General features: G+C 36.4%; 1 non-coding gene across 1 annotated transcript; it reads left to right on the top strand.

The window, feature by feature from the left end:
- Positions 1-21,117: 21,117 nt before the first annotated feature.
- Positions 21,118-21,222, top strand: LOC121228695 (small nucleolar RNA R71). Its single transcript, XR_005926270.1, has one exon. It is a non-coding gene; the product is annotated as a small nucleolar RNA R71 (small nucleolar RNA).
- The last annotated feature ends 5,506 nt before the right edge of the window (positions 21,223-26,728 follow it).

Below are 26,728 nucleotides of genomic sequence, written 5' to 3'. Positions count from 1 at the left end.
CTGTCCAACCTAGTTTAACATAGGTATATATGTTATTTCTCATTAAGTTTTTCATCTTATTCATTTTGTTTCGCCTCGCTTGCTGTCCAACCTTCATTCTCTCTAAAAAAAATCCTATTTTCTTTTTCATTGTGACATCTAAACAAGGGTTTTTTCCGCCATTGTTGTGTCGCCCCAAATCAACCCCTTTTCATGTTGTCGTTTGTGCTGATGTGCCCCCTCTTTGTGCACCACTTGTGTTGGTACTATATTTTTTGTCACACATTTACAACAACTTTTTTTTTCAATTATCCTCTATTTAAATTAGCCCTTAACCTTTTCAATTAGGATTGCATCCGATCACACTTATCCGACATCTCAGATCTAGTTAATGTGGAACGTAATTGTGGATTTAAGTGAGTTATTGTACCGTATTAATTTTGTTAAATTTTCTAGTTGGGCCAAATGCTGTAAGACTTTTAATAGATTATCAGCTACTAATTTTAGGTGCTAATTTAATCATAGTTGCTAACTGAAACGTCTCAGATTAGCAATGAAGTCAGATCTCATCAACTTACTCGTTTCGCATTAAATCAGTGTAAGTTTGCTTGTCGTTTCGAATCTAAAAGTTTATTAATGTGACACTGCTTTGGTCAAACCCTTAGGGATGTTTCGAGGCTGGTTATTAACCATATTTTAAAGTCTTAAGTGTTTTTCATGGATCTAGGCTCATCTAAGGCTTAAGTACGAATTTTACGGTTTAGTGCTGCGGATTGCGAATTAAGGTGTGTGTGTCTTTCCCTTTGCTAAATTAGTCTAAAAATCTTAAAATATGTTTTAAAATGGTAGTTATGCTTGTTGGTTTTGGCACGACTAGCCTACGAGTTTTAGTGCACTACATAATGAGTTTTTTCTATTATTGTGACTTTGTCACAGTTCTTTTTCAAATTTTCTCACTCAAGAATGTCTTTTGGCTTTCAGGTACTTTTTCTACTCGTGTGGGTTTTCTTTTTGGATTTTTCTTTTTGTTTTGCACTTTCAGGCTAACCTATAATTCCCATATCACACTATTCTTTCCTTTTTCACTCTATTTTTACAAACTCCACCATGATATATATATTTAACCTTCAATACGTACGGTCGGACGTCTATAATCATGCAGTATAGGACCAAAGAACAAGGGCAAATACAAATCAACATTTTTAGGTTTAGGGCTTGTAATATGGTTCATCAAGAAGAGTCAAAAGGCTAAAAATTGGTACTAAAGGTGAAATATAATTAGGATAGGTTCTTGGCCCTAGATGTGCTCCAAGCCATCCCTAAATATGTGACAGCCCTAAATTGACCCTAGTCGGAAAGTGGTTTCGGGACCGCTAAACCGAGTCACCGAAGTATTTGAATATGATATTTATTGTCTAAAATATGTGAGTATGAATGTGTGAAAGTTTTAAGCTTCGATTTAGTCGATTGCATGTGAATTTAATTAATAGGACTTATGTGTGGCACTTTTAAAAGGTGATAGGTTAATCTATAAGGACCTATTAATGCATGTTATATAAATGAGGGGTTTGCATGTCAAATTTCCATTTATAATAGCTAGTGGCCGGCCATGGTATGGGTCATGAATGATAATATGTATTTTCTATTAGCATTATTAGTTTACAAAATAAAATAAGGAATTAAGAATAATAAAACATGTGGTAATGGGAGGAGAAACCAAAGTTGTCATCTTTGCTCCTCATTGCCGTGACTAGAAGAGAAAAAGCTTGGAAAAAATTCAGCTATGGTGGTTAGCTAAATCAAGGTAAGTTCAAGGATGATTCTTGGATTTCTAGCATTTTTTTTGAGTTAGTCATTAAGCTCTTTGCTTAACCCATGACCAAACTTGAAATGGTAGGGTGTCTTGAGCATTCGGCCATGGTAGGAAGTAGAAGAGAAATATGGTTGTTGTTCATGTTATTTGGATGAAAAAAATTGGTAGTTAGATGGAGAGGATATGATTTTGGATATTATTGGGCAATGTATGTGCTTTGAATTGAAGGAATGGAGAGGATGCTTTAATTGTGTTATGAACAATTATATGTTAAATTAAGGTTTGCTAAGCTAGCTATTAAGATGATTTTGGAAAATCGCCATAAATTGTAGGAGTTGAGTTAGAGGCTGAATGAATTATGTCATTAAATCTTGAAGAGTCTAGTTTCTTAGAAAAGAAACCATAAAAACAAAAGAGTTACCGATCTTGAGATATTTGAAGTATTGTGAGGCTGAGTCAAAATGACTACTAGATTCCCTGTTCTGTTTTTATAAAATCAGTATAAATTGTACAAAAATGGTCCTAAGATAAAATTTATATGCTTAGACTCCTTAATGAGTCTAGTTTCAAATGAAATAAACGAGAACATATTTTGAATTCTGTACAATGAGAAATTTGATTCGTAGTGAAGAGTAGTCAGTTTAGTCAAACAGTGAAACAAGGTGACCTTTAAGAAAACTCTGGTATTGTTGGGCTAAACTAAAAATTTTGAAAATTTTATGGATAATAGATAAATGAGTCTTCTATCAAGAAAAATTTACGGCAATTGATTTGGAGTTTCGTAGCTCCAGTTATAAAAACTTTAGTGACTGTTGTTCAGGAAGTCAGCTTATAAGGAAATTGTAATTATATTGTAAACATTAATGAAAATTTGCTAATGAATTAATTATTGATTTTTATAAAGCTTACTATAAACTATATGTGTGAAAGTCGAATCCATATGTATTATATTCTGAAAGTAATGCTTGAATAGTCGATTAATGATTAGTTAAAATTTGTTGAACTTAAGCTCAAGAGCTTGGGAGGATCAAAGTTGGATAAGGGAAAGGAAAAAGTGATCGAATAGCCGTTGAAATCATTCGACAACATCCGAGGTAAGTCGTCGAGTAATGAAACTTAGTTTATGATTTGATTAAGTCATGACATACAAGCATAACAAATAAACGGTGATATAATGATTCTACTTGAATTATATATTGAGGTGATTAGTTTATGCCTGTGACAGGTAGCCGAATGTGTATAGAGAACATGTTATAAAGCCAATCAAAATCATGCTCTTTGTATGTGGCTATTGAGCCGAAATCGGTAAGTGTGATAAGTGTCTTGTGTTTGAGCTTTAGTAATGAAAATGAAATATGGATGTGTCATGATTTATTGATATATGTGCATGGTTATTCAAATGATATCCGGGCTAAGTCCGGAAGGCTTTTGTGCTAGTGACTATATCCGGACTAAGATCCGAAGGAATTTGTGCGAGTTGCTATATCCGGGCTAAGACCCGAAGGCATTTGTGCTAGCGACTATATCCGGGCTAAGTCCCGAAGGCATTTATGCAAGTCACTATATCCGGGCTAAGACCTGAAGGCATTTGTGCGAGTTGTTATATCCGGCTAAAACCCGAAGATACTTGGGTTTGGGAGTGAGCGATCTTGCTGTAATAATTTCAATTAATACGCTCATAAAATCCAAACGATAAGGTGTGTGTCGTATATGCATCGGAAAAATCGATTTGTTTTAAATAGTATTCGTTCAATTGATTAATGAACTTCCGGCCTTTAGTTAGGTTTGATACCCTGTGCATGAAAATATTGGTTGAAGCGTGAAGTAAGTATGATTATGAGAATGTGCATATATGAAGTTATTCATTTAGCCATATGAATGTTATACTTTAGTCGAAACTAATTTCATTACTCAAAACTTACTAAGCATTAAATGCTTATTCCGTTTCTTTGATTCTCTGTTTTATAGATTTTGGTTCGTCAGCTATCGGACTCGGGAGTGTCAAAGTCGAAGTCGCCCACACTATCAAACCCCTTTTGGTACTCTTTTAGTTGAACTCTGATAATGGCATGTATAGGATTGCCCTTTATTGTTAGTCAAGTACTTTGGTAATGTATATATTTGGATGGCCATGCGAAAATGGCTTATATATATTTTGAGCATAGCATTATAATCATTTTGTATATTTTTCATTGAGTGGTATGGAAATGTTTGGTAACAATTAGCCATTGGGATGGTTAATCACGATCATTTTGGTGCTATGTATGACAAATTCTAGTGGATCCATGGAAAACCATGAAATAGGTAAAGTTTACCTTAAAAATAGATGCTGACAGCAGCAGTGATGTGGATTTGAAAAATCACTAAAAATAGTAGGAATGGAATTAAATAGTGAATAAATTATGAAATTGAACCTTGATGAATCTATTTTCATATGAAAGTAAAGAAATGATCATATGAGCCGTATTTTATGAGATGTTTAAATTTTCGTGAAAAAGGGCCAGAGCGATTTCTGGATCCCCTGTTCTGACTTTGGGAATTCACTATAAATTAACCAGAGATAATTAGAAGTCATGCCCTATATGTACAGATTCCTTTTCGAGTCTAGTTTCTTTAGAAAGAAATGGCATAAGTATTGAAGCCCTGTACAGGGAGATATCTAAGTCGTAATGCATGAAGGTCAGAGTAGTCGAACCCTGAAACAGGGGGGAACTTTAACTAATAAACTGTATTAATTGGCCCAACCAAAAATTCTAGAAAAATATTTGAAGATAGATGTATGAGTCTAGTTTCAGGAAAAATTTACAGAATCAGTTTTCGAGCTTCAGAACTCGAGATATGATTTTTAAAGTGACCGTGATGCAGTTAGTCAGCTTGTCTGGAAATTAAAAAAAATGAACTGTGTAAGTTAACGAATTAAGCCCGTTAACACCTCGTGTTCGACTCCGGAAACGGTCTCGGGTACGGGGCGTTACAATTTTATTGGTATCAGAGCTACGGTTTAGTCGATTCTAGGACTACCGTAATACGTTCGGGTCTAGCTATACATGTCATTATGTGATTATTTGATAGTATGGTGATTTCTGACAGTTAAAAATGTGTTTACTTATAGAAATGGATCCCGATCCCAACCGAGCAGTAGCTGATGATCTTGAGAGTGTAGCGCCTGCTCCCGCACAAGGGACAGCGCCGGCGGACTCTCAACCTATTGCTAGTAATCAGAATGATGAAGCTAGACTAGCTTTTTATAGCGTGATGAATGATTGGTTCAACCAACACATTCGAACTAATATAGCTGTTCCACAACCCCCATTCCCGACTAATACAACCCCCGCACCTGTAATACCTCCAGTAACTGACCAAGTAAGGTCAAATAAGCCCCCAGTTGACAGAATTCGAAAACATGGGGTAATTGAATTTAAAGCTACAGACAGCGACGATGCCGAGCAAGCTGAATTTTGGTTGGACAACACTATTCGGGTACTTGACGAACTATCTTGCACACCCGATGAATGCCTAAAGTGTACTATCTCCTTGCTACGTGATTCTGCCTACTATTGGTGGAATACGTTGATTTCTGTTGTGCCCAGAGAGTAAGTAACTTGGGAGTTTTTCCAAACCGAGTTTTGAAAAAAGTATATCAGTTAGAGATTCATTGATCAAAAACGGAAGGAATTTCTTGAACTTAAACAAGGTTCCATGTCGGTTACCGACTTTGAACGAAAGTTTGTAAGGCTTAGCCAGTCCGCTCGAGAATGCATTTCTTCAGAAGCTGTGATGTGTAAACGTTTCGAAGATGGACTGAACGATGATATAAAGCTGTATGTTGGCATTTTAGAAATCTGAGAATTTGTGGTACTTGTCGAGCGAGCTTGCAAAGCCGAGGAGCTCAGTAAGGAGAAAAGAAAAGCTGATATGGGAGCAAAGGAGTTTCGTAAGAGATCTTCAGGGAATCCCTTTCAACAGTTATCGAAGAAATTTAGAGATGGTTTAGGCCGATCTAGATACACTTTGGGCTTTTCTAGACGAGATCGTGATCGACCCCCTGTGAGTGCACGAGTCACTTCGGTCGCCAGTGTTGGAAATGATCGTCGAGACAGAACGGAGTGTCAGTATTGTGGTAAATGGCATTCGAGGAGTTGTAGATTCCATGACCGCTCCTGTTACAAGTGCGGATCAACTGACCACTTTATTAAAGATTGCCCGAGATTGTCTGAACAGAATGTAAATCAGAGTGGGAAACCGGGTGCTACTACTGCTCGGGGTAGACCATCTAGAAATACGGGCAATGCTAGTGGTGGTCAGAGAGGATCTAGAGATGCTACAACCAGATCTGAGGCTCGTGCTCCTGCTAGAGCTTATGCTATACGCGCACGCGAGGATGCTTCCTCGCCAGATGTTATTACCGGTACTTTTACTCTCTTTGATACTAATGTGATTGCTTTGATTGACCCTGGTTCTACTCATTCTTATATATTTGAAACCTTAGCATCCAGTAAGACTTTACCTGTTGAGTCTACTGAGTTCGTTATTAGATTGTCGAATCCCTTGGGTCGTTATGTACTTGTTGACAAAGTGTGTAAGAAATGTCCCCTAGTAATTCGAGGTTCCTGTTTTTCAGCCGATTTGATGCTTTTACCGTTTGATGAATTTGATGTTACTCTCGGTCTGGATTGGTTGACCGTACATGATGCAGTTGTGAATTGCAAAAGTAAGACTATTGATTTGAGGTGTGCAAATAATGAGATAATCCGAGTTGAGTCTACTGTTTTGAATGGATCGCCAATAATAATATCCTCGATGTTAGCCCAAAAATATGTGAGAAAGAGGTGTGAAGCGTATCTTGCATACGTACTTGATAATAAAGAGTCAGGAAAGAAACTTGAATCGGTACCAGTGGTTTATGAATATCCGGATGTTTTCCCCGAAGAGTTACCAGGATTACCACCTGTTCGGGAGGTAGAGTTTGGCATCGAACTTGTACCTGGTACCACTCCAATTTCGATAGCTCCGTATCGTATGGCACCAACGGAATTAAAGGAATTGAAAGCTCAATTGCAAGAGTTGACGGATAGAGGTTTCGCTCGACCAAGTTTCTCACCTTAGGGTGCACCAGTATTGTTTGTGAAAAAGAAGGACGGAACCATGAGATTGTGCATCGACTATCGTCAGCTGAATAAAGTGACAATAAAGAATAAATATCCGTTACCGCGTATTGATGATTTGTTCGACCAACTAAGGGGAGCCTCAGTGTTTTGAAAGATAGATTTGAGATCAGGTTATTACCAGTTACGAATTCGAGATTCGGATATACCCAAAACTGCTTTCAGAACGAGGTACGGTCACATGAGTTCTTAGTGATGCCATTTGGACTCACTAATGCCCCTGCGGTATTTATGGATCTGATGAATCGGGTCTTCAAACAGTATTTGGACCGGTTTGTAGTTGTGTTTATTGATGACATCTTGGTCTATTCAACAGATGAAACTGAGCATGCTGAGCACCTGAGATTAGTGTTGCAGATTTTACGAGATAAGCAGTTATATGCTAAGTTCAGTAAGTGTGAGTTCTGGTTAAGAGAGGTGAGCTTCTTGGGTCATGTGTTATCCGCATCGGGTATTCGAGTTGATCCGAGCAAAATTTCAGCCATACTTAACTAGAAGCCCCCGAGAAATATTACTGAGGTTCGGAGCTTTTTGGGACTTGTCGGTTACTACAGATGGTTTGTAAAGGGTTTCTCGATGATAGCCACACCAATGACGAAGCTACTTCAGAAAGATGTTAAGTTCAAATGGTCAGAAAAATGTCAGAAAAGTTTTGATCAACTAAAAACTTACTTGACTGAAGCTCCAGTGCTAGTGCAGCCTGAATCAGGCAAAGAGTTTGTCATTTACAGTGACGCATCCTTACTTGGGTTGGGTTGTGTATTGATGCAAGAAGGTTGAGTTGTAGCTTATGCGTCGAGACAATTGAAGCCACATGAGAAAAATTATCCAACCCATGATCTCGAACTAGCTGCCATCGTATTCGCTTTGAAAATATGGCGACATTACTTATTTGGTGAGAAGTGCCATGTATATTCGGATCACAAAAGTCTCAAATATTTGATGACTCAAAGAGACTTGAATCTGCGACAAAGACGTTGGCTCGAGTTGTTAAAAGATTATGAGCTTGTCATTGACTATCACCCGGGAAAGGCTAATGTGGTTGCGGATGCTTTAAGTCGTAAATCACTATTTGCTTTACGAGCGATGAATGTACACTTGTCTGTTCTATCCGACAATGTGTTAGTAGCAGAATTAAAGGCCAAACCATTGTTGATTCATCAAATTCGTGAAGCTCAGAAAGTCGATGATGAATTGGATACAAAACGGGCTGAATGTGTTTCGAACATGGAATCAGAGTTTCAAATTGACGATGACGATTGTTTGAGGTTCAGAAGTCGTTTGTGTGTCCCAAGAAATTCAGAACTTATTTCGACGATTCTGAACGAAGCTCATTGTAGCCGGATGTCAATTCACCCGGGGAGTACGAAAATGTACAACGACCTGAGACGTCAGTTTTGGTGGCATGGCATGAAACGAGACATTTTCGATTTTGTTTCGAAGTGTTTAATATGTCAACAGGTGAAAGCAGAACATCAAGTGCCTACAGGTTTACTTCAGCCGATCATGATACCTGAATGGAAATAGGATCGAGTCACGATGGATTTTGTATCTGGGTTGCCATTGTCGGCAACTAAGAAAGATGCGATTTGGGTTGTTGTTGATAGACGGACTACGTCAGCTCATTTTATTCCCGTACGTACGGATTATTCACTGGATAAACTAGCTGAATTGTATGTTTCTCAGATTGTGAGATTACACGGGGTACCCATTTCTATTGTGCCGGATAGAGATCCGAGATTCACCTCGCGGTTTTGGAAGAAATTGCACGAAGCTTTGGGTACCAAGTTGCATTTTAGCACCGCTTTTCTTCCCCAAACCGATGGTCAATCCGAGCGGATAATTCAGATACTCGAGGATATGTTGAGATGTTGCATCCTTGAGTTTAGTGGTTCATGGGAACGGTATTTACCTTTGATTGAATTCGCTTACAACAATAGTTTTCAATCAAGTATTAAGATGGCACCTTACAAGGCTTTGTACGGTCGTAAATGCCGTACACCATTGTTTTGGACTGAGCTCGGTGAAAGTAAAATTTTCGGAGTTGATTTGATTAAAGATGCTGAGCAGAAAGTAAAAATAATTCGTGAAAGTCTGAAGGCAGCATCAGATCGTCAGAAGTCGTACGCGGATTTGAAACGAAAAGACATTGAGTATCAAGTGGGAGATAAAGTGTTTCTTAAAGTTTCGCCTTGGAAAAAGATACTCGGATTTGGCCGTAAGGGCAAACTGAGTCCGAGGTTCATAGGGCTGAATGAAATATCCGAACGAGTTGGCCCAGTGGCATATAGATTGATTTTACCCCCTGACCTTGAGAAGATTCACAACGTTTTTCATGTTTCGATGCTTCGACGTTACAGATCCGACCCTTCGCACATAATAAATCCCTTTGAGGTTGAAATTCAAGCCGATATGAGTTATGAAGAAGAACCGATTCGTATCCTAGCTCATGGAGTGAAAGAGTTGCGAAACAAAAGGGTTCCGTTAGTAAAGGTGTTATGGCTCAAACACGGGATCGAAGAAGCTACTTGGCAAACCAAGAACTCTATGAAAGAACGATACCCAAACCTATTTACCAGTAAGATTTTCGGGGACGAAAATTTCTTAAGTGGGGGAGAGTTGTGACAGCCCTAAATTGACCCTAGTCGGAAAGTGGTTTCGAGACCGCTAAACCGAGTCACCGAAGTATTTGAATATGATATTTATTGTCTAAAATATGTGAATATGAATGTGTGAAAGTTTTAAGCTTCGATTTAGTCGATTGCATGTGAATTTAATTAATAGGACTTATGTGTGGCACTTTTAAAAGGTGATAGGTTAATCTATAAGGACCTATTAATGCATGTTATATAAATGAGGGGTTTGCATGTCAAATTTCCATTTATAATAGCTAGTGGCCGGCCATGGTATGGGTCATGAATGATAATATGTATTTTCTATTAGCATTATTAGTTTACAAAATAAAATAAGGAATTAAGAATAATAAAACGTGTGGTAATGGGAGGAGAAACCAAAGTTGTCATCTTTGCTCCTCATTGCCATGACTAGAAAAGAAAAAGCTTGGAAAAAATTCAGCTATGGTGGTTAGCTAAATCAAGGTAAGTTCAAGGATGATTCTTGGATTTCTAGCATTTTTTTTGAGTTAGTCATTAAGCTCTTTGCTTAACCCATGACCAAACTTGAAATGGTAGGGTGTCTTGAGCATTCGGCCATGGTAGGAAGTAGAAGAGAAATATGGTTGTTGTTCATGTTATTTGGATGAAAAAAATTGGTAGTTAGATGGAGAGGATATGATTTTGGATATTATTGGGCAATGTATGTGCTTTGAATTGAAGGAATGGAGAGGATGCTTTAATTGTGTTATGAACAATTATATGTTAAATTAAGGTTTGCTAAGCTAGCTATTAAGGTGATTTTGGAAAATCGTCATAAATTGTAGGAGTTGAGTTAGAGGCTGAATGAATTATGTCATTAAAGCTTGCAGAGTCTAGTTTCTTAGAAAAGAAACCATAAAAACAAAAGAGTTACCGATCTTGAGATATTTGAAGTATTGTGGGGCTGAGTCAAAATGACTACTAGATTCCTTGTTCTGTTTTTATAAAATCAGTATAAATTGTACAAAAATGGCCCTAAGATAAAATTTATATGCTTAGACTCCTTAATGAGTCTAGTTTCAAATAAAATAAATGAGAACATATTTTGAATTCTGTACAATGAGAAATCTGATTCGTAGTGAAGAGTATTCAGTTTAGTCAAACAATGAAACAAGGTGAGATTTAAGAAAAATCTGGTATTGTTGGGCTAAACTAAAAATTTTGAAAATTTTATGGATAATAGATAAATGAGTCTTCTATCAAGAAAAATTTACGGCAATTGATTTGGAGTTTCTTAGCTCCAGTTATAAAAACTTTAGTGATTGTTGTTCAGGAAGTCAGCTTATAAGGAAATTGTAATTATATTGTAAACATTAATGAAAATTTGCTGATGAATTAATTATTGATTTTTATAAAGCTTACTATAAACTATATGTGTGAAAGTCGAATCCATATGTATTATATTCTGAAAGTAATGCTTGAATAGTCGATTAATGACTAGTTAAAATTTGTTGAACTTAAGCTCAAGAGCTTGGAGGATCAAAGTTGGATAAGGGAAAGGAAAAAGTGATCGAATAGCCGTTGAAATCATTCGACAACATCGAGGTAAGTCGTCGAGTAATGAAACTTAGTTTATGATTTGATTAAGTCATGACATACAAGCATAACAAATAAACAGTGATATAATGATTCTACTTGAATTATATATTGAGGTGATTAGTTTATGCCTATGACGGGTAGCCGAATGTGTATAGAGATCATGTTATAAAGCCAATCAAAATCACGCTCTTTGTATGTGGCTATTGAGCCGAAATCGGTAAGTGTGATAAGTGTCTTGTGTTTGAGCTTTAGTAATGAAAATGAAATATGGATGTGTCATGATTTATTGATATATGTGCATGGTTATTCGAATGATATCCGGGCTAAGTCCGGAAGGCTTTTGTGCTAGTGACTATATCCGGACTAAGATTCGAAGGCATTTGTGCGAGTTGCTATATCCGGGCTAAGACCCGAAGGCATTTGTGCTAGCGACTATATCCGGGCTAAGTCCCGAAGGCATTTATGCTAGTGACTATATCCGGGCTAAGACCCGAAGGCATTTGTGCGAGTTGTTATATCCGGCTAAATCCCGAAGATACTTGGGTTTGGGAGTGAGTGATCTTCCTGTAATAATTTCAATTAATATGCTCATAAAATCCAAACGATAAGGTATGTTTCGTATATGCATCGAAAAAATCGATTTGTTTTAAATAGTATTCGTTCAATTGATTAATGAACTTCCGGCCTTTAGTTAGGTTTGATACCCTGTGCATGAAAATATTGGTTGAAGCGTGAAGTAAGTATGATTATGTGAATGTGCATATATGAAGTTATTCATTTAGCCATATGAATGTTATACTTTAGTCGAAACTAATTTCATTACTCAAAACTTACTAAGCATTAAATGCTTATTCCGTTTCTTTGATTCTCTGTTTTATAGATTTTGGTTCGTCAGCTATCGGACTCGGGAGTGTCAAAGTCAAAGTCGCCCACACTATCAAACCCTTTTTGGTACTCTTTTAGTTGAACTCTGATAATGGCATGTATAGGATTGCCCTTTGTTGTTAGTCAAGTACTTTGGTAATGTATATATTTGGATGGCCATGCGAAAATGGCTTATATATATTTTGAGCATAGCATTATAATCATTTTGTATGTTGTTCATTGAGTGGTATGGAAATGTTTGGTAACGATTAGCCATTGGGATGGTTAATCACGATCATTTTGGTTCTATGTATGACAAATTCTAGTGGATCCATGGAAAACCATGAAATAGGTAAAGTTTACCTTAAAAATAGATGCTGACAGCAGCAGTGTGTGGATTTGAAAACTCAATACAAATAGTAGGAATGGAATTAAATAGTGAATAAATTATGAAATTGAACCTTGATGAATCTATTTTCATATGAAAGTAACGAAACGATCATATGAGCCGTATTTTATGAGATGTTTAAATTTTCGTGAAAAAGTGCCAGAGCAATTTCTGGATCCCCTGTTCTGACTTTGGAAATTCACTATAAATTGACCAGAGATAATTAGAAGTCATGCACTATATGTACAGATTACTTTTCGAGTCTAGTTTCTTTAGAAACAAACGACATAAGTATTGAAGCCCTGTACAGGGAGATATCTAAGTCGTAATGCATGAAGGTCAGAGTAGTCGAACCCTGAAACAGGGGGGGACTTTAACTAATAAACTGTATTAATTGGCCCGACCAAAAATTCTAGAAAAAAATTTGAAGATAGATGTATGAGCCTAGTTTCAGGAAAAATTTACGGAATGAGTTTTCGAGCTTCGGAACTCGAGATATGATTTTTAAAGTGACCGTGATGCAGTTAGCCAGCTTGTCTGGAAATTAAAAAAAATGAACTGTGTAAGTAAACGAATTAAGTCCGTTAACACCTCGTGTTCGACTCCGGCAACGGTCTCGGGTACTGGGCGTTACAAAATATTCCAACATGCACAAATTTAATAAACCAAAAAAAATACAAATTCAACTATTTATTATTTTTACTAACATGCTCGTTTCCTTGTATTTTCTAGATCACTTGGTACAATTGATTGCTTAATACCAATTTATAGTGTAACATATAGAACTTAGTTGCATAATAATCAAAAGTTTAAAATCACCTATCATCATGGCAAATTTATTCATAAACACAAGCAACCTATGTACATGCTCCTAACTAATCACTTGTATTTCTACAAGGTCAAGCATATAAAAGAAAAGAAAAAAAATCAAACAAAATGTAAAAAAATTTAGGCAAATTTTCTATGTTACCCCCACACTTTAGTTGACACATTATCCTCAATGTGTAGCCCATAAATAGACAAGGAAGGAAGTTACCCAATTGATCGTGGTCACTCCAATTGCTAATGGTGGGTGATTCCTCTTTTGATCGTGTTATCTTGAATTGTTTGTGTCTCTTTCATGTTGGGTTCCTACATAGAAAATTTAACAAGGTGCAACAAAAAAAAAATTCTTCTTATTAATCCTACACCTACAAAGTCTAAATTAAAATCAACCAATAATTTATACAAGTATTTATAAAATTAAAATAATTCAATCGTCCTTCTCATCCATCTCCTCACTCCCATCATTCTCCTCATTTTCTCCTTCATCCTTGCCTTCATGCACTTCTTCTTCTGTTCTATATCTGTTTACCCAAACATGTCTGGTGTGTAATTGGGGACCCAAATGTTATTTTTCCTTGCAAATTCTTGGAATATTGGTATTGACTCTTGCATCTACTATATCATCTATCAAGCTTTGGATGACTACTTTCACTGACATCTTGTTGAACTCGTGTCAACCTTTGTGATGGAGCCAGTGTAGCCATTGCTTGTTCCAATCCTCTATTTGTTTGGCTCACAATTCTATGTACTGTTGTAACAAGGTGTCACCAATAATAATTTTGGACAGTTTTAGCGACTGCTCAGTGGATGTCATAGGTAAACCTGCCTTTTTGCATAATATCATTACTAGGTGGGGAAAGAAGACTCCCACCTTCTGGCTACCAATGCATCTCCTCATGTTCTAATGAATCCATTTACCGATACATGCTTTTTCTACAAAATAGCATAGAGTAACACAACTCTAAAAGTATTGATGTTAGAAACATTTAAAGTAGGTTTGTGCATACAAATTGGACCCATATTTTAGCCTCAAGAAACATAATTGCTTGATGGGAGGATACTGGGATATTGGTACCTACCCGATATTTCCATTCACCGTTACCTTCAGTCAAGAAGTTTATAATATTGTCCATATCTATATCTCAGAAGTATTCTCGATCGATTTTGTGACAGCCCTAAATTGACTCTAGTCGGAAAGTGGTTTCGGGACCACGAAACCGAGTCTTATAAATAATTAAAAGTTATATTCTGTGTTTATGATGTGAGTAAATGCATGTGTGAAAGTTTCATGCATTAATTTGATCATTTTTATGTGAATTTATTAAAATGGACTTATATGAAACATTGTTGGAAAGTGAGAGGTTAATCTTACAATGGTCTAATAGTACATGCATTGAAAAGAGTGGTTTTGCATGTCAATTTACCCATGATAAACATAGTGGCCGGCCAAGGAAAGAATATGCTCCACTAATTCAAAATTAAAATAATTTTGTATTAACAAATGATTTAATAATTGTAATAAAAGGAATCAAATAAATGAGAAGAAAGAGGATGGTGTTCATCTTCTTCTCATACCTCTCTCAAGCCGAAACAAGGATGAAAAAGAAGGGAAAACTTACCTAGAGCAATTCGGCATTCATCTTTAGCTATTAGGAGGTAAGCTTTGAATTTGTTGATTTGGCTTTATAATATGCTAAGTTAAATTGTGGATGCACTCTTGGTAATCTCAAGAAAGTTGAGATTTCTTATGGTGATTTGAGCAATATGCCGAATGATTAAGTGTTGGAATTAGGGGTTATTTTCATGTTGTATGGAACAATGGGGGAATGACTAGAATGGGGTAAAGATTTTTGGATGAGTGGCTTAGAGGCACCTTGTACATTCGGTCAAAGATTGAGTCTATTTAGAATGTAAATTTCTTCCTCTATGATTATTTTCCTTGCATGTTAAATGGTTCTTGATAAGGCCAAATGAGTTATGAAAGTTATAAATGTATGAAGTTCAAGGTGCAAAAATAAAAAAATTTTAGTCTTGATGCTATGAAAAATTCGGTTGAAATATGGAGAATGAGAGCTGTCATTTAGGTTAAGACCAAAGGAATGATCAATAGGCATTAAAAGGTTAAATGTGTGAATTTAAGGTATAAGAACCTATAGGTAATTACATGGGTAATGTTAAAAATTAATGTGGTATATTCGGCCATGTAGAGTATATCCTAGAGATATTATATTTAATTCCCTATAATCGGCTAAATGGGTGATAATGGTTTATAATGTTGAATTGAATTATGATTATGTACATTAGAATTAGATATAACAAAAAAAACTATGTGAATTTGGATGCAATATTACATTCGGCCTAGAGGCATTAGATGAACATTTGTGGAAATCTCAAAGTCCTGAATAATGGTGATTGTAAGATGATGTAAAAAAAATCATTGAATTATATGTATAAGTAGTTAGCAAAGTGATTAAACTACCGAATTTAATTATTAAATGAGTTCTAAGCTTGCTGAATTTTGAGATGTGATTGGGAGTAAATTTGACATGAGCATATTTTGTTAATGATATATTGATAAATGTTGAGTTATGATACCATGATATTAACTTAATTATCAAATTGCCGAATGCGTTTATAATTAAGTAAGGTTAGTAATAGAGCAATGAGTGGCTAGTAGAATCTAGTAGTCTTCTTGTTATATTGGGCCATGAGTTTGTATAATTGGTTTGTAATAGATTAAATTTGTTTATTCAAGCTCAAGAGCTTAGGGAGTCTAATTCGGAAAAGAGAAAAAGCTACCTAACCGAATAGTCGATTTGTAATCGTTCGGCAATTTCCGAGGTAAGTTCTTAAGTATTTGAGTTTGATTCCTTTGTAAGTTTTAAGTAATTAAATGTTGAGTAAATTCGATCATAATAGGACATAATGAGTTGATTTAATAAGATATGATGTGGCCATGATATGTTTTAAACTCAAATGGTAAGTTCATAAGTGTTTGGACTTGGAAATTTAAGAGCAAATTGTAATAATTTGCTTAGGACAGCAGCAGTAACGTGGTTTTAGAAAATCACCATAAATTGTTGGTGTGGAATTATAGGCTGAATAAAATATTTAATCAAAGCTTAATTAGTCTAGTTTCTTGTAAAAGAGACCGTGTGAGGAAAGAAATTTCCTATAAAGAGATATTTAAAGTTGTGTGAGACAGTGTCGGAATGACTCCGAAATCCCCTGTTCTGTTTTTAGAAAATCATTATAATTTGTACACAAATGGTTATAAGATAAAATTTATATGCTTAGACTCCTTAATGAGTATCGTTTCAAATGAAATCAAATAGAACACATTTTGAATTCTGTACAATGAGAAATTTGATTCGTAGTGAAGAGTGGTCAGATTAGTCCAACAGTGAAACAGGGGAAAACTTTAAGAAAAATATGGTATTGATTAACCAAACCAAAAATTCTGAAAATTTTGTGGATAGAGGATATATGAGTCTATTTTCATGGAAAATTAACGGTACATAATTTGGAATTTCGTAGCCCCAGTTACAAATAATTTAATGACTGTTGCTCAGGAAAAACAGCTCGTAGAGAATTTGTGGTTATGTTGTAAACATGGATAAAACTTGTTTTAGCTGCTCATAAGCTATTGATTAAACCCATACGTGAATTCTAAATTGTGATATTGTAAAATGATATATGAGTGTTAGATGGATCTTTGATGTTAAAATTTGTGAAATTGTAAGTTTACAAGTATTCGAATATGAAATGATAGTATGGCATGAAATTGAAATTTTTCATTGGAAAATGATAGATGTAGATTCAGCCAAGGCAAAGTGTATACGTGAAAGTATATATGGTATGTGAAGTATATTTGGATAATTGTGATGTGAATACATGAAAATTTATATTTTGATTTAGGATTCTATGAGATGAATGTGAACATGCATATGTGTGATAAGGCCGAATGGCCAATGTGATGAATGTGAACATGCAAATATGTGATAAGGCCGAATGGTCAATGTGATGAATGTGAACATGCAAATATGTGATAAGGCCGAATGGCCAATGTGATGAATGTGAACATGCATATATGTGATAAGGTAGAATGGCCAATGTGATGAACGTGGAAGTGTATGTATGTGGCGAAGCCGAATGGCTAATGCGAAATGTGTATGAGATGGATATGAGGTAAATGAATTACAAATATGATAGTCGATGTGAATATTGTAACATGTGAATAAATATGCATGAAACTCTATGATGTAAACCTGGGATTAAAGACCAGATGACCATATGTGGTGACTATGTCTGGGTTAAGACCCGCTGACTTCGTGTGGAGATTTCATCTGAGCTAAAGGTCTTGCCGATAATCCGAGTAGAGGTTAAAGCTATAAGACTTCGCAATAAGAATTGCTTATAAATATATTCAATGCGAAAGGTTAAACAGGTATGTACTCCAAGTTTATATGTGAGCTTGATTTGAACTAAATCATAAGGTAGTTATGTGACGCATACGTGAGCAATCTATGAGACTATTCCTATGATTATGTGACATCGGATCAGTGTGAGGGGTTATGTGAAATTATACAATATATCTATGTCACATGAGCTCACTTTTATGTGAAAGTTATCTGCCTATTATATATGATGAGATGTGCATATTCGGTAAAGGGATGGTATGCCCGAAGGAAGAGTGAAATAAAAATACGAACAACTATGTTATAATTTGATTGTTATCTGTTGAAACTGCTTAAAACTTACTAAGCATTGTAATGCTTACTCCGTTTACTTTGTTTCCTCTGTTTTATAGATCTCATTCGGAAGCTACAGGCTCAGGGATCGTCAGCAACTAGTCACACTATCACTATCCACTGCTTGTTACTGTTATGTTTTGAGTTATTTTATGGCATGTAAAGAATAGACCAGTGGCTGAAGAATATTTTGGTTAATGTATATAAGCCATGCGAAAATGGCATCTTTCGAATGTGTACTTATAGAAGTTCAAATTGTATCCCTGACTATCTTTAGTATTTATCCAAAGGAATGTTCTAAAAAAAATTAAAATTTTTACTGTTCTGATATGAGTTTCAAGTCCGGTAATGCCCCTTTACCTATTCCGACGACGGATACGGGATAGGGGTGTTACAGATTTCATTAACAAAATCATTCTCAAATATGAAACATTACAAAAGTCGCAAATGATTTAAGGGGTTACTCGCACTTCTTTCCTCAGCACAAGTACCATATCTGACATACGAACTTTAGTATTTCTAGACTCATGGTCCCGTAAAGACGCATAAAATTCTTGAACAATGGAGACCACGACATTCTCTTTTGGGATTGTCCAAAAATGTTCCCATCTATGATATCTAACTAAAGTTCATTTGTCCTTACACATAACCATTAACGAATCAAATTCCCTCTCTTGGATAAAGGTTTTTCCTAGAAGTTCCATAAAATATTTCCCAATATCTAGATTTGCAAAATTAAAGGGGGTTTGGATCTGTCGATGGTTCGAATTATTAATTCTTCTAATTTCTCTCGAAGGCATGATATTCTAATACAATACTAAGCAAATAATTCAATGGAATAGTGAAAGGTTGAATTTAGGAACCCTTAGACTTTAGTCAAAGTTCATTTGAATTCCTTGCTTTCCTGTGATGTTTCCATTCCTTGTTTCCTCGAATATGGTTGAAGAGGTTCTGAAAAATAAATAGAATGTGTAAGAAATGAGGGGTTTAGGATTTTAGAGATTTTAAAAATTTTGAGAAAGTTTGGGGTATTATGGGTTAATAGGTGTTTTAATTAGAAGTTAGTATGGTTTTAAGTTAGAAAATAGGGTTTTAAAGGGTTAAAAATCGGGTTAAATGAAGATTAGTCCGTCGAGTAGCGCGACTGGGTCGGGTCGACCCTGTAGAAAATTGCAGTGATGTCATGATACAGGGGTTCCGTGTCACGACATCCCTAGAAGATTACCGAAGTCATGACACCGGGGTTTGATGTCATGACATACCCTGTAGATTGGAGGCCTGAAGGAAACTGTCTGCTCTGTTGCGACTCCTTGGGGAGATGTTGCAACATTGACTCTGTTCTGGCTTAGAACTTCTAGCTTTAAGGATGTTTTGGTTTAGAGATGAACCTACATCAAATAAAATTCAAAACATAAATTAGATGACTAGTTACATATACAATAATCTACAAAAGTTAAGCAGCAATTCACCTAATTTTTAAGTTTTACTACCAGTTCATCCAACAGTGTCACCAATTCACCGAGGAGTATTTCCCTATTCTGTTGGTATTGGTCCATCTTCCATTGCACTGTTCCACCTGTGCCCATTTGTCCGTTTCCTTAAATCTATTTATTCTCTCCACATGCATAAAAGGAAGCATGTCCCTTGACTTGGGGATGTTAGAAATAAATAATTTTTTACATTGTTCCCCTAACTTCCTCTTATTTTCATCACTTGATTGATAGCCACATTTAAAACTTTCAGTCTCACCATTAATTTTCATAGTTAATTCATTATTTTCTAAATCAATGGTGGATCTCGAAGTGGCTAAAAAGGGTATTCCTAAGAAGATCGGTATCTCATGATCTTCTTCAAAATTAAGTACCACAAAATATGTGGGGATAATAAAACTTTTCTCTTGACTAACATATCTTCCAATACTTTGTTTAGACATACCGAAGACCTGTCAACCAACTATAATGTTATTTGAGTAGTTTTCAGATCCCTTGACTCGAGTTTTTCAAAAATCAATAGATACATTAAATTAATACTAGCTCCTAGATCACATAGAGCTCTATTAAAGTGAATACTTCCTATCTCTATGGGAATAGTAAAACTCTCTGAGTTTTTCAATTTTCTTATGCCTAGCTATCATCTTCTTTAAAAACTTGGCGTACATTGGAACTTTTTCAATTAACTCAATTAAGGGCCGATAAACATTCAATGTTTTAAATAGGTTTAGGAAACTTACAAATTCATCTTCATCCCAACTTTGCTCTTCTTCTAGTCCCAAAGGGAATGGAATTTTTGTCCCAGTAGAATCTTTAGTCACTTCCTTCTCTATCTCTGTTGCGGTATGATTATTCCTCTAATAATGGCTCATTTTCTGCTTCTAGGGATACCTCTTGAGGATTTTCATTATTCTCCACTATTATTTCCAGAGTAGTGGTTTCTAGGCTACTCAGTACTTTTCCTGATCGGAGTGCAATTGCTTTCACATGCTCCTTACCTTTTCTTTATGGATTATCTACCGTGTTGTTGGGAATATCTGTTCCAATTTGTCTCTTAATGTCACCCATCATGCTCATGAATTGGATAATTTGATCCTCAAGTTTAGCCAATGTTCTTATTGAATTGGTGCACTCAGATTACACTTGTTTGACATTAGTTCTCATTGACTGCATTTCTCCCTCAATTCTATCCGGCCATTGACCACATGCAGTATGGTCATTTCCTAAGGTTTCTGCAAATAAAGAGGTTGATAATTAGTATTTTTAACTTGATTTAAATTATTACCTGTTCTTTAATTTCCCCTATCTCAGATTTGGGTGATCTCTCTAGTCGAGTTGTTGATATAGTGGAAGAGTGGTTTGTCTCCCCCATGCATAGATGGTGTAGAAGTCAATTTGATACGATTGAGCCTATCCACTAACTGTTGATACTTATGATCCTCTTGGATAGCTTTTACCGTATCGAGTTTCTGACCATATGTGAATTGTTCAATTGGCCACTGGCAGGAGTTTATGCCATATTCTCGATGATCTCGTACGCATCCTCGTATGTTCTATTCATAAGGGCTCCTCCTATTGCTCTGTGTAATCTAGATCGTGCATTTGCACCCAACCCATTATAAAACACCTACAGTCGTATCCACTCAGGAAATTTGTGGTGTGGGCATTTTTTAATAAATATTTGAGTCGTTCACATACCTTATAGAAACGTTCTCCCACCACCTATCTAAAAACAACAATCTCCCTTCTTAGTTATATTGCTTTGCTAATCGGGAAAAACTTCTGTAAGAACTTTCTAGCGAGTTCATCCTATGTCGTGATAGACCCTGGTGCCTATTGGTCTAACTAAGAAAAAGCATTATCAATCAAGGAGTAGGGGAAAAACCGAAGATGAATATCATCATTAGTGACCTCGTTATATTTAAAAGTATCACAGAGTTGAAGGAACCCTTTAAAATGTTGATTAGGGTCCTATTTCATAGTGGCCCTAAACTACAGATTTGTTTTGGATCATTTGAATCGTAGCTATTTTAATCTCAAAATTATTAGTTGTAATTTTCGGCCTTCCTATATTTTATTGAAAAATGTCCCGACTTGGTAATCATAATAAAGTTCTTTCATTCTAGGTCATCTGAATGTTTGCAGGAAGCTGTGGAGCTAGTGGGTCTCCTAAGGCATTATTGTCTGCATCGTTCAATAGTAGATTTTCACGTGGTATATTATCTGCAACTAGTGGTGGTGGATCTTGCGTCTATTGCTATTGCTATTGACGATTTCTTCGGATTGTTCTCTTTGGATCGGTGGCTGCTATAATAAGTGTGCCCCTACTACAAGTCATACGCTAACCCAGGAAGAAAAGATTTGTAAACAATAAATGAAATAAAGTAAAATTGTATCTATAATCGGAAATTTCTGAATTATTCTTTAACGTGCAAAAATTAAAATTAACCTAGTGAAGTTGCTTCTTCGACAAAGCTGCCAACAACTTGACCTCCTCTTGATGTACTAACGTCTAGAGTGTGAATAATGCAATAAAATATAGAGTTATGAGTTGATTGCCACAAGCATATGGGTCTAGTTGTAATATAGTTTTAGAACGGTGTGGGTGAGTACTCCAACAATCATACCCAAGGGAGGTGTAACACCCCTTACCCAAGTCCAAGGTTAGGGTTGGGCACGTGGCATTACCATACTTAATCACATGTATACAATTATTTTCGAGTTACCAAAACTTGGTCAAATTTAAAACTTTTTCTAACCTTGTTTAAAACTCTTTAATGTGGGCCTACGAAGCCTCAAACTCTCATTGGAAACTATTCAGAACCAACTCGGGTCCTTAAACTGACTTAATAAAAATGACCCTTCAAATAGGGCACACGTAACACGGCCGTGCTGATGGCCCGTGTGACACACATTGCCTAAGCCTCTAGGGACACGCCCGTGCCCCACGTCCGTGTGAATTAAATTCTAAATTCGAACCTACAGGGGTTTTCACATGGCCTGACACATGTCTGTGTCTATGACCCGTGTCTCTCATATGGCTATGACACACCTATGTCCTAGCCCTTGTCTAAAAACCTTGACATTCTATTTTTGATGTCAGCAATCCTTAAGGGTCCACGACCAAGGCACATGCTTGTGTACTAAGCTGTGCCCTTCAAACGGATGAGACACATGGCTGTGTCTCTGCCCGTGTGTTTTCTACCACGTATACTGACTTGAAATTTTTATGTGCAGGGGACACACGGCCGGACAACATGCCGATGGGGCTGGCTGTCTATCACACACGGCATAGACGCACGCCCGTGTGGACAATACAAGGTTATCTACCAAGCCTTTTTCCACCCTGAAACATGATTTAATGACAACCAACATATCAAAGTCTAACTTAATATGATTTCTCAACCAAACAACCATAGCTAAGGCTTTCACACATTTCATTTATACTTAAGCGACCAATAAATTACTCACTCATGAAAGAACTTCTTGTATTCATAAAACAACTTTCAACATTTGCCAATCTCCATGGCCTTACACAAAATGATTCAAATGCTAGAGTAAGCCAACACATTTGGCCAATTAAAAATGACATAAAACTCAAAAGTTAGGTCCTATACATGCCATAATCAAAATAAAAGATCTAACTATACCAAGTGCTTCGGATTATAGTGTGACAGGCTTCTCCGACGTAGGCAATGATCCTCTAGCTACTCTAGCAGCACTATAAGAAAATAGAAAGGAAATAGGGTAAGCATAAAGCTTAGTAAGTTGTATGAAAATAAATATAACGACAACTTTACCGTTCATCATCATGCTTATAACACTAAAATACGCATAAGGACAACTTACTCGTCACTATCCAACACAATTCACATAGCATATACTAAGCTCACATCTCATGCATTTCATTTAGGTACCTGTATCACTCATAACATGGTTATACTTTTCTCGTTTATCTTAAACTATAACTCTCACTGTAACACCCCGTACCCGAGACCGTCGCCGGAGTCAGACACGAGGGGTTCGCAGACTTAAATCACTTATTTGCACAGTCCATTTTAAATTTTTCCAGGCAATTGGCTAACTGCGTCACAGTCACCTTAAAAATCATATCTTGAGTTACAAAACTCGAAAATCAGTTTCGTAATTTTTCCCTAAAACTAGACTCATATTTCCATTTACAGATTTGTTTCTAGAATTTTTGGTTGGGCCAATTAGTACAGTTTATTAGTTAAAGTCTCCCCTGTTACAGGGTTCGACTACACTGACTTTCTTGCATTGCGACTTAGATAACTCCTTGTACAGGGATTCAATACTTATGCCATTTGTTTCTAATGAAACTAGACTCAAGAAGGAATCTATACATATATGGTATTACTTCTAATTGTCTCTGGTTAATTTATAGAGAATTTCCAAAGTCAGATCAGGGGATCCAGAAACTGTTCTGGCCCTGTCTCACGAAAACTTTAACATCTCATAATATACTACTCATATGAACGTTTCGTTAATTTCCTATGAAAATAGATTCATCAATATTCGATTACATAATTTATTCACTATTTAATTCCATTCCTACTCTTTTTAGTGATTTTTCACATCCACATCACTGCTGCTGCCAGCATCTATTTTTAAGGTAAACTTTACCTATTTCATGATCCTCCATGGATCAACTAGAGTTTGTCATACATATACCAAAAGTGATCCTGAATGACCATTCCCATGGCTAACCGTTACCAACATTTCCATACCTCTCGACGAACAACATACAAAACGATTATAATGCTATGATCGAAGTATATTTAAGCCATTTTCGCATGGCTATCCAAATTTACACAACACCGAAGGGTACATGACCAATACCAAAAAGGGTAGTCCTATACATGCCATTTCAAAGTTCAACCAAAAGTATACCGAAAGGGGCTTTGATAGTGTGGGCGACTTCGACTTCAAAATTCACGAGTCTGATAGCTGACGAACCAAAATCTATAAAATAGAGGATTAAAGAAACGGAGTAAGCATTAAATGCTTAGTAAGTCTTGAGCAAAGAATTTAAGCACAACTGAAGTATAGCATTCATATAACTAAACGGATAATCCCATATATACATATTCTCAAATCATTCCTACTTCACAATATTCATACATAAGGGATCATCTTAGCCAAATACTGGAAGCTCATTACTCGACTAAGCGAATATTATTCGAAGGGAATCAACTATTCCAATGCACATACGAAACATACCTCATTGTTGGGATTTTACAAGCGTATTAACTGAAATTTTTACAGCAAGATCGCTCATTCCCGAATCACATACCTTCAAAATTTAACCGGATATAGCTACTCGCTCAAATGCCTTCGGGACATAGCCCGGTTATAGTAACTCGCACAAATGCCTTCAGGACTTAACCTGGATTTAGTAACTCGCACCAATGCCTTCGGGATTAGCCCGGAATTAGTAACTCGCACAAATGCCTTCTGATCTTAGTCCGGATATAGTCACTTAGCACAAAAGCCTTCTGTAACACCCCGAACCCGAAACCGACACCGGAGTCGAACACGAGGTGTTAACTGACTTTAACCCCTTATAAAATTTATTTTCCAGACACTGCCCAATCTGTGTACTAGTCGTTTTAAAAATCATATCTTGAGTTTCGTAACTCGAAAATCAGTTTTGTAATTTTTCCCAGAAACTAGACTCATGTCCCATCTATGTATTTTTTTCTAGAATTTTTGGTTGGGCCAATTAGTACAGTTTATTAGTCAAAGTCTCCCATGTTGCAGGGGTCGACTACACTGACCTTTGCCCATTACGACTTGAATATCTCCCTGCACGGGGCTTAAATACTGATGCCGTTTATTTCTATGAAAACTAGACTCAGAGAGGAATCTATACATATATGGTACGACCCCTAATTATCTCTGGTTAATTTATAATGAATTTCCAAAGTCGGAGCAGGGAATCCAGAAACCGTTCTGGCCCTGTCCCACAAAAATCTGATTATCTCTTAATATACTGCCCATATGATCTTTTCGTTACTTCCTCATGAAAACAGACTCATCGAGCTTCGATTACATAATTTATTCATCAATTAATTCTACTCCTACTATTTTTAGTGATTTTTCAATCTCATAACACTGCTGCTGCCAGCATCTGTTACGAAAGTAACTAGGTCCATTTCATGCCTACCCTTGATCCAACTCTATCGAACATTCGTGCCATTTTCGCATGGCTTAAAGTTTACATGCCAAAGTTCAAACACAACGTAATAGCTTATACATACCAAAATGTTCTTCTAAGCCAACTAAGAAGAAAGTACCAAAACTTGCTATCCGGTGTGATGACTTCGATGACGACCTGACCCCGCAAAAATAGATGAGTCCAAGCAACCTATAATGGGTGACAAGGAAACACCGAGTGAGTTTAAAACTCAGTAAGTCATAAGCAATGTACTACCATCCATCAATAACATTATCACAAGAGGAAACAAAATGGAACGAGACAATTTACTCCATCCATACCGGACCATACCATAGTTCCTCCCACCTATCGATTCAATTTCATATCAATTCATGCATTCACATTCCATATACTCATCAATAGGACATTGAAGCATTTTCATAAATCAATTTATTTTCGTTACAATCAAACGACTAAACGGCCTTTCACCCATCCTACGATAAATTTTATGTACGTGACTTCAAGTATATTTGTCACATAGGTTCAAACTTACCGGGCTCAACACCAAGTATAAGCATAGCACCTATTAGCCATGTACTCAGGACACTTACCCGATCCGCTGTCCGCGATCGACTCAATGGTGTCGCACACATAGTGTCCATAATGATTCACGAATGTATATTGAGTCCGCACACTCAGTGCTACATAATCAACTCGCACACTTAGTGCTACGTAATCAAATCGCACACTTAGTGCTACATAGTCAAACTCGCACACTTAGTGCCGCATGGTCAATTCGCACACTTAGTGCATCATATTCGTTTCGCACACTTAGTGCAACATAGTCAAATCACACACTTAGTGCTGTACAATTTAATCCCGCGCACTTAGCGCCAATCTCATGGTCATAAATGGTTATACCCGCACGTTTAGTGCCGAGATCAACAACTCAGTACATCTTACCTCTTTTCTTTTCATTCAACAATTTCATCATCACATACGTACATGCATATATATATATGTTTATTTATTCATTCCATTCATCATCAATACATAAACATTATGACCATTTGAAATAATAC

This window comes from Gossypium hirsutum, chromosome A04 (assembly GCF_007990345.1).
Source record: "Gossypium hirsutum isolate 1008001.06 chromosome A04, Gossypium_hirsutum_v2.1, whole genome shotgun sequence".
NCBI lineage: Eukaryota > Viridiplantae > Streptophyta > Magnoliopsida > Malvales > Malvaceae > Gossypium > Gossypium hirsutum.
The sequence above is the reverse complement of the archived record's forward strand: the minus strand, read 5'-3'. Positions and strand labels throughout refer to the sequence as shown.